This window comes from Hyla sarda, chromosome 2 (assembly GCF_029499605.1).
Source record: "Hyla sarda isolate aHylSar1 chromosome 2, aHylSar1.hap1, whole genome shotgun sequence".
Taxonomy (NCBI): Eukaryota; Metazoa; Chordata; class Amphibia; order Anura; family Hylidae; genus Hyla; species Hyla sarda.
The window spans coordinates 408878694-408894814 of NC_079190.1; the positions used below are offsets into that span (position 1 = coordinate 408878694).

At 42.7% G+C, this 16121-nt stretch overlaps 1 protein-coding gene across 5 annotated transcripts in view; it reads right to left on the reverse strand.

Annotated features, from left to right (window-relative positions):
• Nucleotides 1-16121, reverse strand: part of LOC130358010 (arylsulfatase H-like) — a 135672-nt gene that overhangs the window by 92342 nt on the left and 27209 nt on the right. The gene's annotated exons all lie outside the window — the stretch shown is intronic.

Here is a 16121-nt window from a genome sequence, read left to right on the forward strand (position 1 = left end):
AATATTGTTATGAATATTGTCCATTGAGAAGTATTCGACTTACCTGGTAAAAAGTGTTTCAGCTCTATACTCAGATATCAATGTATTTGGCAAGCAGCTCCTCAAATATATACCTTGGGTTTAATATTCAACAATAAAACATTCATGCGCAATGAGTTGGAGCTACATTAAACATTTTCCTAGACATTTGTGTAAACAGGACCTGACACTAGTTACAGGGAAATGGTAAGTTTATGATTGCTAATATTAGACTAAGAAGGTTGCTTGAAAGGATCAAGTCCAGTCTGTAGGCGTCATGTGATATAACAGGAGCTGCTGAGAAGATTCCCTATATTTATGGGAAAAGTTCAAGGATAACTTGTCATTTATTAATGTAAACTTCTGCTCAGTCTAAGCTCGGTGATCCTACTCAATGATTCACAAATACATAATAGCTTTTGCCTATCCTCCCCAGGAGATTGCTGCTCTAATGTTAGAATTTCATGACACTTTCTGGTACTACAGATCAGGTTTGGTTGGGACATTGGAGAAACTCCGAGTAGATGATTAAGTTAGATGTTTACTATTTGCAGTGATGGTTTGGGGTGGTGTGACGGTTCTCCTTTTCTTCAATGCCTTACTTGTTCACCCTCTTTTTTTTTTTTTTTTTTCTTTCCTTTCCCTGACATTTCTCTTTTGCTGCTTTCTAAACTCTCTTAGATAGTAGTTTATGCATGTTTTTCAGAGAGGACCACAATGATTCCATTAGCTCATTGTACTTGCTCTTTGTTCTAGTTAAGGTTGTGTTGAGTTGTAGAGGAGTTCCATGTTGGATGTACAGAGAATGATCATCTAGGTATATCCAGGGTACATTAACTGCAGTAAAGGACCACGAGAATCTATGGTGTAGAGGTGGTCAGTTTTGAGTGAAGTGCACTACATCAGTAACCAATGGTTAAAGGGCTACTCTGTCCCTAGACATCCCCTATCCAAAGGATGGGGGGATAAGATGTCAGATCGGGGGGGTCCCACCGCTGGGGACCCCTCGGGATCTCGGCGGCAGCATCCCGCTGTCATTACTGCACAGAGAAAACTCGCTCTGTGCGTAATAATGGGCAATACAGGGGCCGGAGCATCATGATGCCACAGCTCATCCCCGCGTGACGTCACGGCCCACCCTCTCAATACAAGTCTATGGGAGAGGGCTTGGCAACTGGAAGTACCCCTTTAAAGAGTACCTGTCACCAAATAAAACTTTAATATAGTGTTCCTTATGTAATTAGCAGACACTTTCCCATTCACTTGCTTTTAAAATTATCAACATAAATATGTTTAAAATGTAATAGAAAAAATGGCCACTAGGTAGCTCTGTTCTGTTCCCTGCCATAATTAATACAATGCGTTCAGGCGCCTCCCGGCCTGGCAGGAGTCCGAACTCAAGAAGTGCTTCTCTGCACAGAGCTTGATTAAAAGCTGCACAGAAAGTGAAAGCTCCACAGATTCTCACAGAAAGCCACACAGACTAACAGCTGAAGGAAAGCATTACTGAAATCTGCACAGACTGAAACATGCACAGAGCTTGAGGTCTTCTATTCTTCACAGCACTGCAACCATGTGAGGGCAGAAGTGGTTCCCCAGCAGGATTCAGTGATTAATTCCTGCTGGGAAATGCCCACTTTCTCCTGCTGGGAGATTGCAAAGGTAGAAGAAAGGTAAGAGGGGTTTGGCCTGGCAGCCAGACTGAATGGATGCATAGCTGCAGAGCTACTGTGTTAGCGACTTAAAGTGACTAATGGTGCCGCAAAGGTGTCTAAAACCGGCCGCAAAGGTGTCTAAAGTTTGCCTGACCAAGATCGCACACCGCAGGAGAGGAAAATCATGGGTAGATCCAAGAAACTCACAGATTTCTATTGCACAGCGCGCTTCTTCTCTGGCCTCCTCCTCCAGAAGCGGGCAGCAACACAACAGACATGGCACAGATGGCTTACCTCGGGGACGCAGGAGTACATCTCTCCCGCCAGATAGATCTCTGAGCCAAATGGAGATAGCTACGGAAAGAGGCTCTCTGCACTCTGGAGCAGACTCCTCAGCTTGCTCACGGCAGGTACGTGCCCCTGTTAACTCTGCCCCAGCATAGTTAGCCTCAGACAGCCCAGTAAGAGATAGGCCTCAGCTATCCTCCCCCGAGGGAGACACTGCTCCACCGCTAAACCTCACCTTAACCCATGCTATCAATGAGGAGGTGTTTCCCTTGTTTCCTACCACAGAAGCCCCTATCTCTGAAACAACTTTGAAAGCCATGCTACAAGCCCTTAGTGCTTCAATACATAAAAGTATCCTGCAATCATTGCACCCAATACAGGCTAGTGTGCATGAGCTAGGCAACAGAGTGGATCATACTGAAAATAAGATGGATGAATTTGCGGGCTCACATAATGATCTCATTGATGCTCATTATAATTTGGAATCTGAAGTACAAAACCTACAGTCAAAAGTGGCCGATAGTGAAGATAGGTCACGCAGAAACAATGTTAAAGTTTCCGGGGCATATCCGAAACAGTAGCCCCTAAAGACTTACCAGCTTATGTTCAAAGACTAGTGTTGAGCGTGAATATTCACAATTCGAATATTTATTGCGAATTTCGCATATTCATGAATATGGCAAATAAAATCACTATAAATTTGCAATTATGAATATTTGCAATTTTTTCCCCCCCGCAGAACTCATCACTCCCTGCTTCCAGCTTGTGGTCTAAAGAAGGCTCCTATACTATTTACTGTATTAGACTGGAGAGCAAATATTTGCAAATATGAAAATATGCAAATATCGTCACTAAAGAATATTAGGGGAAAGATAGATAAATATAGATAGGTAGATAGTTATTCGCGAATATATCGAATATGCAAATTTGTGATTATAGGACAAATATTTGTCCATATATTTGCGAAATATCGCGAATTTGAATATGGCATATGCCACTCATCACTATCAAAGACTGATTAAGGTGTTCTCCTAGACTGCTCCCAGAGAGATCTTTTACTTGATAGGGCACACGGGGTGCCTAAGCCAAAGCATCTGGCAGATGACATATCTAGAGACGTCCTAATCGGAGTGCACTTTTACCACATTAAGGATGCTCTGATGTTTCGGGCTAGGAACAGAGATGCATTACCTGAGGAATTTAGCTCTGTTTCCTTGTATACAGAACTATCTGCAGTAACTCTCCAAGCTGGCAGACAATTATATCCAGTCACTCTGGCACTCTAATACGAAAATGCCCTAAAAGTGGGGCTATCCCACCCGCCTGTTAATCCACAAAGATGGCGTGGTGCATGCCATACGCACCCTAAACAAATGGATCCAGCTTCTTCAGAAATGGGGAATCTCTGGTCAACCCGACCAAAATGTCTAAAACCACTCCTAGAGCTGTCCGCCCTGACTGGCAGGTCACAGACAAATCGCACAGAGGTCACCGCTGATTGACGTCCTTGACACTCGGGACTTTTTTCTCCGAACTTCCACCCTGAACCCTATGTGGTCCAAGTCTGGCACTCAGGAGACTTTGTCATCCCTCCAACTAGATGGTGCTCAGTCAGCGTCCTTTTTCTGTCTATCACTAGTGGTTCCTAACGGAACTGATCCTACTTTTGCTATGTTTGTGTTGTTTTGTCTTTTATTCCAGGTATAACAAGAAGCAAACATCACCATCGCTTAGGTTTCCTGTCTCGGTGGTCCTATATTGCTGTCTTCAAAGAAATGAGGGTCTCTGGAAGCATTATGTATAACATGGTACAAATCGTTAAGTCTTTAAATGTTAATGGCTTAAATATACCAGCTAAGCACTCTTTTTTATGGTCAGAGGTGAAACTCACTAGCTGCAATAACTTGTGTGTACAGGAGACGCATTTACTTTTGAAGGATGCCTCTCGTGTTCATAACAATGCCTTTCCACATATCCTTCAAACCAACTATGAAACAAAATCAAGGTTTGGTAGCAATAAAAAATACTGTAGCTTTTAAGTTGCTTAATAGTGTGATTGACCCACATGATAGATAGGTTCTTTTAGTTTGTGATATAAATAACTCCATTTACACCATTATATCAGTATATGCGCCCAATAAGGGCCAGGTACAATTTTGCAACTAAGTGTTCCGACTTATCTCTAAACATAAAAAAAGTTTCCCTTGTATTATGGGGGACTTCAATGCGGTCCCAGACCCTGAATTAGATATATGATTGTCTTCCCATACTTTACCACTGTCTATATCCAAACTCTAGCATAAAGAGGAGTTGTATGATACCTGGAGACTTCTCCATGAATCAGAGGGATTTTTCATATTATTCTGCAACACACAATTCCTATTCATGCATAGACTTATGTTTAGTAGATAGAATGGCCTTAAATTCTGTGAAGTCTGCCATTATTGATCAGTTTAGATGGTTGGATCACGCGCCAATATTGACAGTGCTTTACGATAAGGAGGTGCCTCCCCGATGTTCCTCTGGCAATGTAATACACAAAATGGGACTGAGATAGAGAAGGGCCTAGAGACTTATTTTGCGATTAATGCAACCCCTGAGGTGTCTAAAGCCACTATATGGAATGCCCATAAGGCATTCATCCTCGGTACTTTCATAAAATTAGGCCATGTATATAAATTAACTAAAGCAGCTCACCTAGAATCACTACACTCTAAACAATCTACACTTGAGATGCTAAATAAAACTGTTCCATCCCATGCGATAGCTGGGGGGGGTAGGTAAAGTAGGGAGATTAGAGATTGTCTCAATGAACCATACACAAAGTCCTTGCAAAAAGTTAAAGCTACATATTATGCACATAATAAAGCAGGGAAATTATTAGCAAATAGATTGAAAGAGCGGCAGGGGAAATCTAGAATCCCTTACTGGAAATACGCCTCTTCTGGAGGTAAAGTAGATCACCCACAACACATAACGGATAAGTGTATGGAATATTGTGCAGAGCTGTACAATTTGGGCTCTGGAGGCTCTGTCTCTAACCCTACTGAACCTGAAATTCAAGCCATTCTAGAAAACTTGCAGCTTCCGTATTTGTCCGCTGCACAATTAACCTCATTAAATGCCCCTGTGATGCCAGAAGAAATTAGCAAACTAATTAAATCTCTTCCCCTTGGTAAGACACTGAGCCCAGATGGCCTTTCCATGGCCTATTATAAAATATTTAGTTCCGAACTTCTCCCCCATCTACATACCTTTTTGGCACATGTTTTGGTATTTGGCGAGCTTCCTAAAGAAAACCAATCTGCTCTAATTGTAACGCTACCTAAGCCGGGTAAAAAACCTGATGTCCCTAGTAATTTCCGCCCCATATCTCTACTAAATGTAGACTTAAAATGATTTGCCAAGTTGCTTGCGTCTAGACTGTCCCCATTACTACCGTCATTAATAGATAGGGACCAGGTCGGTTTCATCAAGGGAAGGCAAGCATTTGACAATACTAATAGGGTTACTAATTTATTACATTATGTTGAAGCTAACTGTATACCTGCTTTGTTCCTGTCCCTTGATGCCGAGAAGGCGTTCTTCTGGGTTAACTTGTTGTTTACCTTCTTTGATACTCCATAGTATGGAAGTGGAGGGTGCTGCACTTGGAGCAATTAAGGCCCTTTATACGGCACTAAACGCCAACGTTTTTGCCAATGGCACACTGTCCAAGGAATTCATGATTACCAATGGAACTCGGCAGGGCAGGCCACTAACATTCTAACTGTAGCCAAACTGTTGGTAAAGCGTCACTGGAAGACCACTGACCCTCCACAACTGACTGAAACGGTTACTCTTCTTAATACTGCTTATAAATACGAGAGGGCTATTGCATTTTCTGAAGGACATGTAAGTAGATTTAATAAAATATGGAATAGATTGGAAAGCTCCATGTACTATGTACCTTGAATGTTCTTGTTTTCATCAACCACTGCCACTTTGTATGCTTTTATGTTGCTATTGATTCTGTAGTAATGTTGTAACCACAGTTGATATATGCAGATACTCCTTTATGCTTCTACTGTGCCTGGGCTAAGTTTGTTCTTTACTCAGTTCTAATGTTTGTATTCTTTTACGCAAACAAAGGTTTCAATAAACAGATTTAAATGAAGAAGAAATGGTAAGATACAAACTTTCTAAAGCTCACAAATAGTTTTTAAGGGCAGGAGGGGTGTTAGGAGTAGTTAGGGAACATAACCTGAGGTAGTTGAGAACAGTTTATTTGGTGACAGGTACTTTTTAAATGGGCACTGTCAGACACAAAAACTTTTGATATGCTGTAAAGCATGTATAACCAATAGGTTTTGCAATTGCTTTCATTAGAAAATGCTCAGTATTTCGTACTGAAAAAGCCAGTCAAACAACTGCCCCCCCCCGCCTGCTCTGACACATACTAGTCCTGCTGTGTCCATGCATCATCAATGTATGTCATGGACACAGTTCCTTGATTGACAGCTGTGAGCGCAGGGCTCACAGCTGGAGGAAAGATCCTTCCACTGTCAGCTTGTGTCCCGCTACTGTCAGTGAGGACAAGCTGGGAGTTGTAGTTTTGCTAATGCTAAGGGAGATGTGAGCAGACAGCATACTGAGGGAGGGGGTGGAGACCTGCACAGTGAGGCCACGCCCCCTCCCTTTGAGAGGAATTCAGACTAGTGAGTTAAATTTAAAAAAAAAGTTTAATAAAAATAAACGTGGTAGACACATAAAATTTGATGTACCTGGTCAGGATTAGGTACTGAGTGATATATAAAAAAAAATGTTTTTTTTTCTGCTGGATTTGACGGGTACGCTTTAAGCCATTTTCCCTCGCCAGAGCTAGTAATGTTGTATAGTCCAAGAACTGCTTGGGAAATTTGTACATCATGATGGCTGATGTAATATGATTGTGTTCCTGTTTTATGACTGTCTAACAGTAGCTGTAATTACCTTCCCTATGTTTATGTGATATGATAATAGACCATTATTAAAATTTAATAAATTCATATATAGCTGTCAATCACTGGTTAGGATCCACCATTTCACTACTTAATTTATTCAAGCAAAATCTGCCCATTCTAAGCTAAGTTATTTCAGAACTTCTCCCACAAAGCTATATATTAACCCCTTAAGGACGCAGGACGTAAATGTACGTCCTGGTGAGGTGGTACTTAACGCACCAGGACGTACATTTACGTCCTAAGCATAACCGCGGGCATCGGAGCGATGCCCGTGTCATGCGCGGCTGATCCCGGCTGCTGATCGCAGCCAGGGACCCGCCGGCAATGGCCGACGCCCGCGATCTCGCGGGCGTCCGCCATTAACCCCTCAGGTGCCGGGATCAATACAGATCCCGGCATCTGTGGGAGTTCGCAATTTAAATGAACGATCGGATCGCCCGCAGCGCTGCTGCGGGGATCCGATCATTCAGAACGCCGGACGGAGGTCCCCTCTCCTTCCTCCGTGCGGCTCCCGGCGTCTCCTGCTCTGGTCTGTGATCGAGCAGACCAGAGCAGGAGATGACCGATAATACTGATCTGTTCTATGTCCTATACATAGAACAGATCAGTATTAGCAATCATGGTATTGCTATGAATAGTCCCTTATGGGGACTATTCAAGTGTAAAAAAAAATGTAAAAAAATGTAAAAGTAAAAAAAAAAGTGAAAAATCCCCTCCCCCAATAAAAAAAGTAAAACGTCCGTTTTTTCCTATTTTACCCCCAAAAAGCGTAAAAAACATTTTTTATAGACATATTTGGTATTGCCGCGTGCGTAAATGTCCGAACTATTAAAATAAAATGTTAATGATCCCGTACGGTGAACGGCGTGAACGTAAAAAAAAAAAAAAAGTCCAAAATTCCTACTTTTTTAATACATTTTATTAAAAAAAAATTATAAAAAATGTATTAAAAGTTTTTTTATATGCAAATGTGGTATCAAAAAAAAGTACAGATCATGGCGCAAAAAATGAGCCCCCATACCGCCACTTATACGGAAAAATAAAAAAGTTAGATGTCATCAAAATAAAGGGATTATAAACGTACTGTCACGATTCGGCTGGCTGGAGGTGGATCCTCTGTGCCAGAGAGGGATTGGCGTGGACCGTGCTGGTGGACCGGTTCTAAGTTGCTACTGGTATTCACCAGAGCCCGCCGCAAAGCGGGATGGTCTTGCAGCGGCGGTAGCAACCAGGTCGTATCCACCAGCAACGGCTCAACCTCTCTGACTGCTGAAGATAGGCGCGGTACAAGGGAGTAGACAAGAGCAAGGTCGGACGTAGCAGAAGGTCAGGGCAGGCAGCAAGGATCGTAGTCAGGGGCAACGGCAGGAGGTCTGGAACACAGGCTAGGAACACACAAGGAAACGCTTTCACTGGCACAATGGCAACAAGATCCGGCAAGGGAGTGCAGGGAAAGTGATGTATAAATAGGGAGTGCACAGGTGAACACACTAATTAAGCCTGCTGCGCCAATCAGTGGCGCAGTGGCCCTTTAAATTGCAGAGACCTGGCGCGCGCGCGCCCTAAGGAGCGGGGCCGCGCGCGCCGGGACAAGACCGACGGGGAGCGAGTCAGGTACGGGAGCCGGGATGCGCATCGCGAGCGGGCGCCTCCCGCATCGCGAATCGCATCCCGGCTGAGAGAGACATTGCAGCGCACCCGGTCAGCAGGTCTGACCGGGGCGCTGCAAATGCGAGGAAGTTGCGAGCGCTCCGGGGAGGAGCGGGGACCCGGAGCGCTCGGCGTAACACGTACTAATTTGGTTAAAAAGTTTGTGATTTTTTTAAAGGGCAACAATAATATAAAAGTATATAATAATGGGTATCATTTTAATCATATTGACCCTCAGAATAAAGAACACACGTCATTTTTACCATAAATTGTACGGCGTGAAAACAAAACCTTCCAAAATTAGCAAAATTGCGTTTTTCGTTTTAATTTCCCCACAAAAATAGTGTGTTTTGGTTGCGCCATACATTTTATGATATAATGAGTGATGTCATTACAAAGGACAACTGGTCGCGCAAAAAACAAGCCCTCATACTAGTCTGTGGATGAAAATATAAAAGAGTTATGATTTTTAGAAGGCGAGGAGAAAAAAATGAAAACGTAAAAATTAAATTGTCTGAGTCCTTAAGGCCAAAATGGGCTGAGTCCTTAAGGGGTTAATCTGCTCAGCCCCTCTGCTGTATAACATGATGCCTGGGCTGCATTTTTAATCTGACAGATTCCCTTTAGAATCTTGCAATCCAAAATCATAAGCACTTCAAACAGCAAATTCATCTGCTACTTTGTGTGACTCTCATAGGTTAACACTAGTGGATAAAACAACGGGGGATATTTATGGAGCTCCACCATTTTCAGTTCATTGAATTTACAAAGAAACTCCAGTGGCCGTCTCTTGTGGCTGGCGTAGCAAATTAAGCCAGCTCTAAGTTGGCATAGATTTCTGCAACTTTTTCATTCGCAAATCGAGTCTACAGCTCCATGTGAAGCAGCAATCCCATTCAGCTCCCTTTCTGCCTTCTTCGCTCCCCTCTAGAACTAGCGCCTCTTGACATGTGAAACATTCGCAGATGACCAGACTATGGGGATCCACCCTTTCCTCACCCAGGGTCTCTATCACCTCCAGCCATTTTGGGGAATCCTCAAGAGGAAACATCCCCCGCATGCCATTGTATTGGCATGTTTAAGATACAGATGTAATGGAATAGCTGAGTACTGGACGGAGAAAATAAACACTCTGCTCCCTGTCCAGCCGCCCTGCACTTTCCCTATTATGCCACCCAGCATTTAGCTCTGCCTGCATCATTCTGCTCTGACCAGACCTGACCAGACCAGGCCAGTGTAGCATGGAACCCGGGACAGGTGAGTATTCATAGTAGGACATGTTCCTCAAACTGTGGCCCTGCAGTTGTTGCAAAACTATAACTCCCATCATCTCAGGTGGAGAGCCAAAAATTGGTAAACAATGACTTAAAGGACAGTAACTCAGTTCATTAGGGGGGGGGGGGGAGTGGCTCGGTTCATTAGAAGGACATTAGGGGGCACATTGGCAAAAATATTTAGGGCAGTGTGTGTAGTTTTTTTTTATGGGCACAGCATGTGGAAGTATTGCATTGAGGGTACAGTATATGGAAATAGAATTTTTAGGGGTGCAGTATGTGCCAAACTTAAGTGCGCAGTGTGACAATATTTAGAGTAAGTATAGAGGGTTAAGATCCAAAGATCTCTGGGCAGCAAACTCTGCATAGTTGAGACATAGCTGGAAGAAGACTTCATGGCAGTTTGGACCAAATGAAGAAAAAAAAAAGTGATCAACTCCAATAAGAGAAGATGTCACCTGTGAGTCCTGGGATGTAAATCTTTATACCGCATCTTATGAGTGCTGTAGTCCTTGCATGATCTGTTGTAGGTTTTGAAGCTACATCTTCCAGTATATTCCTAACATTGTCCTGGCCACACTGGGAGCTGTAGATTTAGGCCATGTTCATTCTGCAGAAGAGTTCTGCACATACATTCCGCTGAGTCCTATTGATTTTAATGAGATTCTGTTGCACTGTTCACACTGCAGAATTTCCACACCAGATGTTTCTGCCGGAGAAATTCTGATTCCGTCGTCCACAGAAAGAATAGACATGTCTATTTTTTCTGTGGATTCCGGATGATGCATTTCCGAATGCACCTAGCACTAGCATGTTCAACCGGCTCTCCATTGTCTGTGGAGTGTCCGCAGAGATTTTCCGTGCAGACATTCCACCATGTGAACATACAGTGAAGGAGATTAAGCATGCATGGGATAGGTATAAGGCCATCCTTCATATAAGGTAGGGACAAGGACGATAAGTATTAAGAATATTTGGCAGAATAGATGAGCCAAATGGCTCTGATCTGCCAACATATTCTATGTTTCTATGAAGCTTTAGCCTTTGACTTATTTTTAGGGTAATTATTTTTCACAATAGTCAGTGCCTCCCTCTTGCGCGACAATGCAACCCCTAGATGTAAACCATCTACCATTAGCATTCAGCTCAGACCATCACCTGGAGACAGACTTAGTTAAGAGGTCTTTAACTAAAAGTAGTGGAGTACCCCTGACCTAGATTAAAGGGGTACTCAGGTGAAATTATTATTTTTTTTTTTTTAAATCAACTGGTGCCAGAAAGTTAAACAGATTTGTAAATTACTTCTATTTAAAAATCTAAACCCTTCCAGTACTTATCAGCTGCTGTATGTTACAGAGAAAGTTCTTTTTCTTTTTACATTTCTTTTCTCTTTGATCACAGTGCTCTCTGCTGACACCTCTGTGTCTCAGGAAATGTCCAGAGCAGGATAGGCATGCTATGGGGATTTGCCCCTTCTCTGGACAGTTCCTAACATGGACAGAGGTGTCAGCAGAGAGCCATGTGGTCAGACAGAAAATAAATGTAAAAAGAAAATAACTTCCTGTGGAGCATACAGCAGCTGACAAGTACTGGAAGGATGAAGATTTTTTAAATAGAAGTAACTTACAAATCTGTTTAACCCCTACAGGACCAATCACGTACCACTACGTCACAACACCCTGGGTCTTAAGGACCCATGACGTACAGTTACGTCATGGGCAATTCTGGTCCCCGCCAGGCGAGGACTGGACCGGGGTGCCTGCTGATATTGATCAGAAGGCACCCCACGCAAATGCCCAGGGGGGGTCATCAGACGCCCCCCCCCACCCCATGTCGGTGATCGCTGCAAATCGCCACCCCTCCTATCCCTGCTATTGGTCGTCTAGAAGCGACGACCAATAGCAGATCGGGGGCAGGGGGGGGTGGTTAACTTTCGGTTTCCCCGTTCTGCCCCCACAATAGGCGGGGCAGAACGGGAAACCGAAAGACCACTTACCCATCGGCCGCGGCGACGATCAACGGTGGAGATCGGTGGCCGGCGATGACGTGCGGCTGGCTCCCTGGATTCCCTACGGAAGCCGGCGAGTTGCCTAGCAACATCTGGAGGGCTAGAGTTTGAGACCACTATACAGTGGTCTCTGAACTGTAGCCCTCCAGGTGTTGCAAAACTACAACTGTCAGCATGCCCAGACAGCTGTCTGGGGATGCTGGGATTTGTAGTTTTGCAACATCTGGAGGGCCACAATTTGGAGATTACTGTGCAGTGGTCTCTAAACTGTAGCTCTCCAGATGTTGCAAAACTGCAAATCCCAGCATGCCCAAACAGCTATCTCGGCATGCTGGGAGTTGTAGTTGCGTACCTCCAGCTATTGCATGACTACATCTCCCAGCATGCCCTTCGGCGATCAGTACATGCTGAGAGTTGTAGTTTTGCAACAGCTGGAGGCACACTGGTTGGAAAATACCGAGTTAAGTAACAGAACCTAACTCAGTATTTCCAACCAGTGTGCCTCCAGATGTTGCAAGAGTACAACTCCCAGCATGCACGGTCTGTCAGTTCATGCTGGGTGTTGTAGTTTTGAAAAAGCTGGAGGTTTGCCCCCCATGTGAATGTACAGGGTTCATTCACACGGGCGAGTTTACCGTAAGCTTCCTGCTTGAAGATTGAGCTGCGGCAAATTTTTCGCCGCAGCGCAAACTCCTAGCGGGAAACTCACTGTAAACCTGCACCAGTACGAATGTACCCTAAAAACACTACACTACACTACAATAACACAAAATAAAGGGTAAAACGCAACATATGCACCCCTTACACTGTCCCACCCCAATAAAAATGAAAAACATATTGTACGGCAGTGTTTCCAAAACGGAGCCTCCAGCTGTTGCAAAACAACAACTCCTAGCATTTCCGGACAGCCACTGACTGTCCAGGCATGCTGGGATTTTAGCAACAGCTGGAGGCACCCCGTTTGGGAATCATTGGTGGGGAATACCCCTATCTCCACCCCTATGCAATCCCTAATTTAGTCCTCAAATGTGCATGGCTCTCTCTCATTTCGGAGCCCTGTCGTATTTCAAGGAAACAGTTTAGGGACACATATGGGGTATTTCCGTACTCAGGAGAAATTGCACTACAAATTTTGGGTGTCTTTCTCCTTTTACCCCTTATGAAAAGGAAAAGTTGGGGGCTACACCAGTCTGTTAGTGTAAAAAAAAAAAAAATTGCACTAACATGCTGGTGTTGCCCCATACTTTTTATTTTCACAAGCGGTAAAAAGGAAAAAAAAGACCCCAAAATTTGTAACGCAATTTCTCATAAGTACGGAAATACCCCATATGTGGGCGTAAAATGCTCTGCGGGCGCACAACAAAGCTCAGGAGTGAGAGCGCACCATGTACATTTGAGGCCTAAATTGGTGATTTACACAGGGGTGGCTGATTTTACAGTGGTTCAGACATGAATGCAAAAAAAATTAAAACCCACATGTTACCCCATTTTGGAAACTATACCCCTCACGGAATGTAACAAGGGGTATAGTGAGCCGTAACACCCCACAGGTGTTTGACAAATTTCCATTAAAGTTGGATGGGAAAAATGAAAAAAAAAATGCTCGTGTTACCCTAAATTTTTCATTTTCACAAGGGAAAATAGGCCCCCAAAATTTGTAACCATTTCTTCTGAGTAAAAACATAGCCCATAAGTGGATGTAAAGTGCTCTGCGGGTGAACTACAATGCTCAGAAGAGGAGTGACATTGGGCTTTTGAAGAGAAAATTTGTCCGGAATTGAAGGCCCCGTGTGTTTACAAAGCCCCCATAGTACCAGAACAATGGACCCCCCCCACATCTGACCCCATTTTGGAAACTAAACCCCTCACATAATGTAATGAGGGGTAAAGTGAGCATTTACGCCCCACAGGTGTCTGACAGATTTTTGGAACAGTGGGCCGTGAAAAGGAAAAATTAAATTTTTCATTTGCATAGGCCACTGTTCCAAAGATCTGTCAAACGCCAGTGGGGTGTAAATACTCACTGCATCCCTTATTACCTTCCTTGAGGGGTGTAGTTTTCAAAATGGGGTCACATGTGGGGGGGGGGGGGTCCACTGTTCTGGCACCACGGGGGGCTTTTTAAATGCACATGGTCCCTGACTTCAATTCCAAACAAATTCACTCTCCAAAAGCTCAATGGCGCTCCTTCTCTTCTGAGCATTGTAGTTCGCCAGCAGAGATTTTACATCCTATCATGGGGTATTTCCATACTCAGAAGAGATGGGATGGCAAATTTTGGGGGGCATTTTCTCCCATTACCTTTTGTAAAAATGGTATATTTGGGAAAAAAACTGCACTTTAGTGATTTCTTTTTTTTTCATTTACACATCCGACTTTAAAGAAAAGTCGTCAAACACGTGTGGGGTGTTAAGGCTCACTGGACCACTTGATACGTGCCTTGAGGGGTGTAGTTTCCAAAATGGTATGCCATGTGGCGTTTTTCTGCTGTTCTGGCACCATAGGGGCTTCCTAAATGCTACATGCCTCCCAAAAACCATTTAATCAAAATTCACTCTCCAAAATCCCATTGTTGCTCCTTCCCTTCTGAGCCCTCTACTGCGCCCGCCGAACACTTGACATACACATATGAGGTATTTCTTTACTCGAGAGAAATTGGGTTACAAATTTTGGGGGACTTTTACTCCTATTACCCCTTGCAAAAATTCAAAAACTAGGTCTACAAGAACATGCGAGTGTAAAAAAATGAAGATTTTGAATTTTCTCCTTCACCTTGCTGCTATTCCTGGGAAACACCTAAAGGGTTAACACAGTTACTGAATGTCATTTTGAATACTTTGAGGGGTGCAGTTTTTATAATGCGGTCATTTATGGGGTATTTCTAATATGAAGGCACTTCAAAACTGAACTGGTCCCTGAAAAATTCAGATTTTGATAATGTTGTGAAAAATTGGAAAATTGCTGCTGAACTTTGAAGCCCTCTGATGTTTTCCAAAAGTAAAAACATGTAAACTTTATGATGCAAATATAAAGTAGACATATTGTATATGTAAATCAATATATAATTTGGTATGTCTAATTTCCTAACAAGCAGAGAGCTTCAAAGTAAAAAAAAATGCTAAATTTAAAAATTTTTCAGAACATTTTGGAGTTTTTCACCAAAAGAAATTATGCAAGTATTGACGAAAATTTACCATTAACATAAAGTAGAATATGTCACGAAAAAAACTATCTCAGAATCAGAATGAAAGGTAAAAGCATCCCAGAGTTATTAATGCTTAAAGTGACAGTGGTCAAATGTGCAAAAAATGGCCGGATCCTACAGTGAAAATTGGCTGGGTCCTTAAGGGATTAATGTTCTGGCACCAGTTGATTTAAAAAAAAAAATCACGGGAGTACCCCTTTAAGCTCAATACATTTAGCAGGATGTAGTCCCTGCACAACATCATAACATATGGCACTGGGATGTTGCAGGTTCAGAAGGGAACACATTGGTATAGATTTTGTGTCAATTTTTCTGCAATTTGTAGCTGAGATTTTTTTTAAATCTAATCCACTTTTCTGATACTGGAAATTCTTCCCACATGACAATCTGCAATACATTGTTTCTTGGTTCCAAAACTAAAATGCTTTAAAATAAAAAAATAAAAAACAACACACACACACACACACACTTTGAAACAGTGAATCTGTTCTGCGTGAATAAGTCTGTCAGTTTTGCATCATTGTTTGTTGTTGATTGACCCCAACTGATCTATTATTGCAATATTTTCAATGTATCAAAATGTATTGCCCAATGTGACCACCAGAGTGTGCAATATGATAACTTAAAAGCAATAGTTTCAATCTAATAACATACTTCTACAATGAAGCGATGCAAGTGTTTGTTCATGCAGTAAGGCTACGGACCACTTTTGTTAGGCGATTTTTGGTCTGGGAAAAAGAATAATAATAATTCTGCTCCCTTATTATTCTCCCTCATGATGTAGTTAGTATAACAGTTTTTAATCCAGCATTTTTCTCATTAAAAGTCATGTGATGTACCTTATGACATAAGGATTTCTACTGAAGAATAAGGGGTGGATCAAAAAAAAAACAAAAAAAAAATACACCAAGATACATGCACGTAGAAGTCATAGGAGGAAAAATGTCACAGTTAAAAATAAAAAATAAAAAAAACGCAACATCCAGATGTAAAAAAAACTTCAATAAAGGGTTAAAAATGCCCCCAATAAGTGTCATGTGG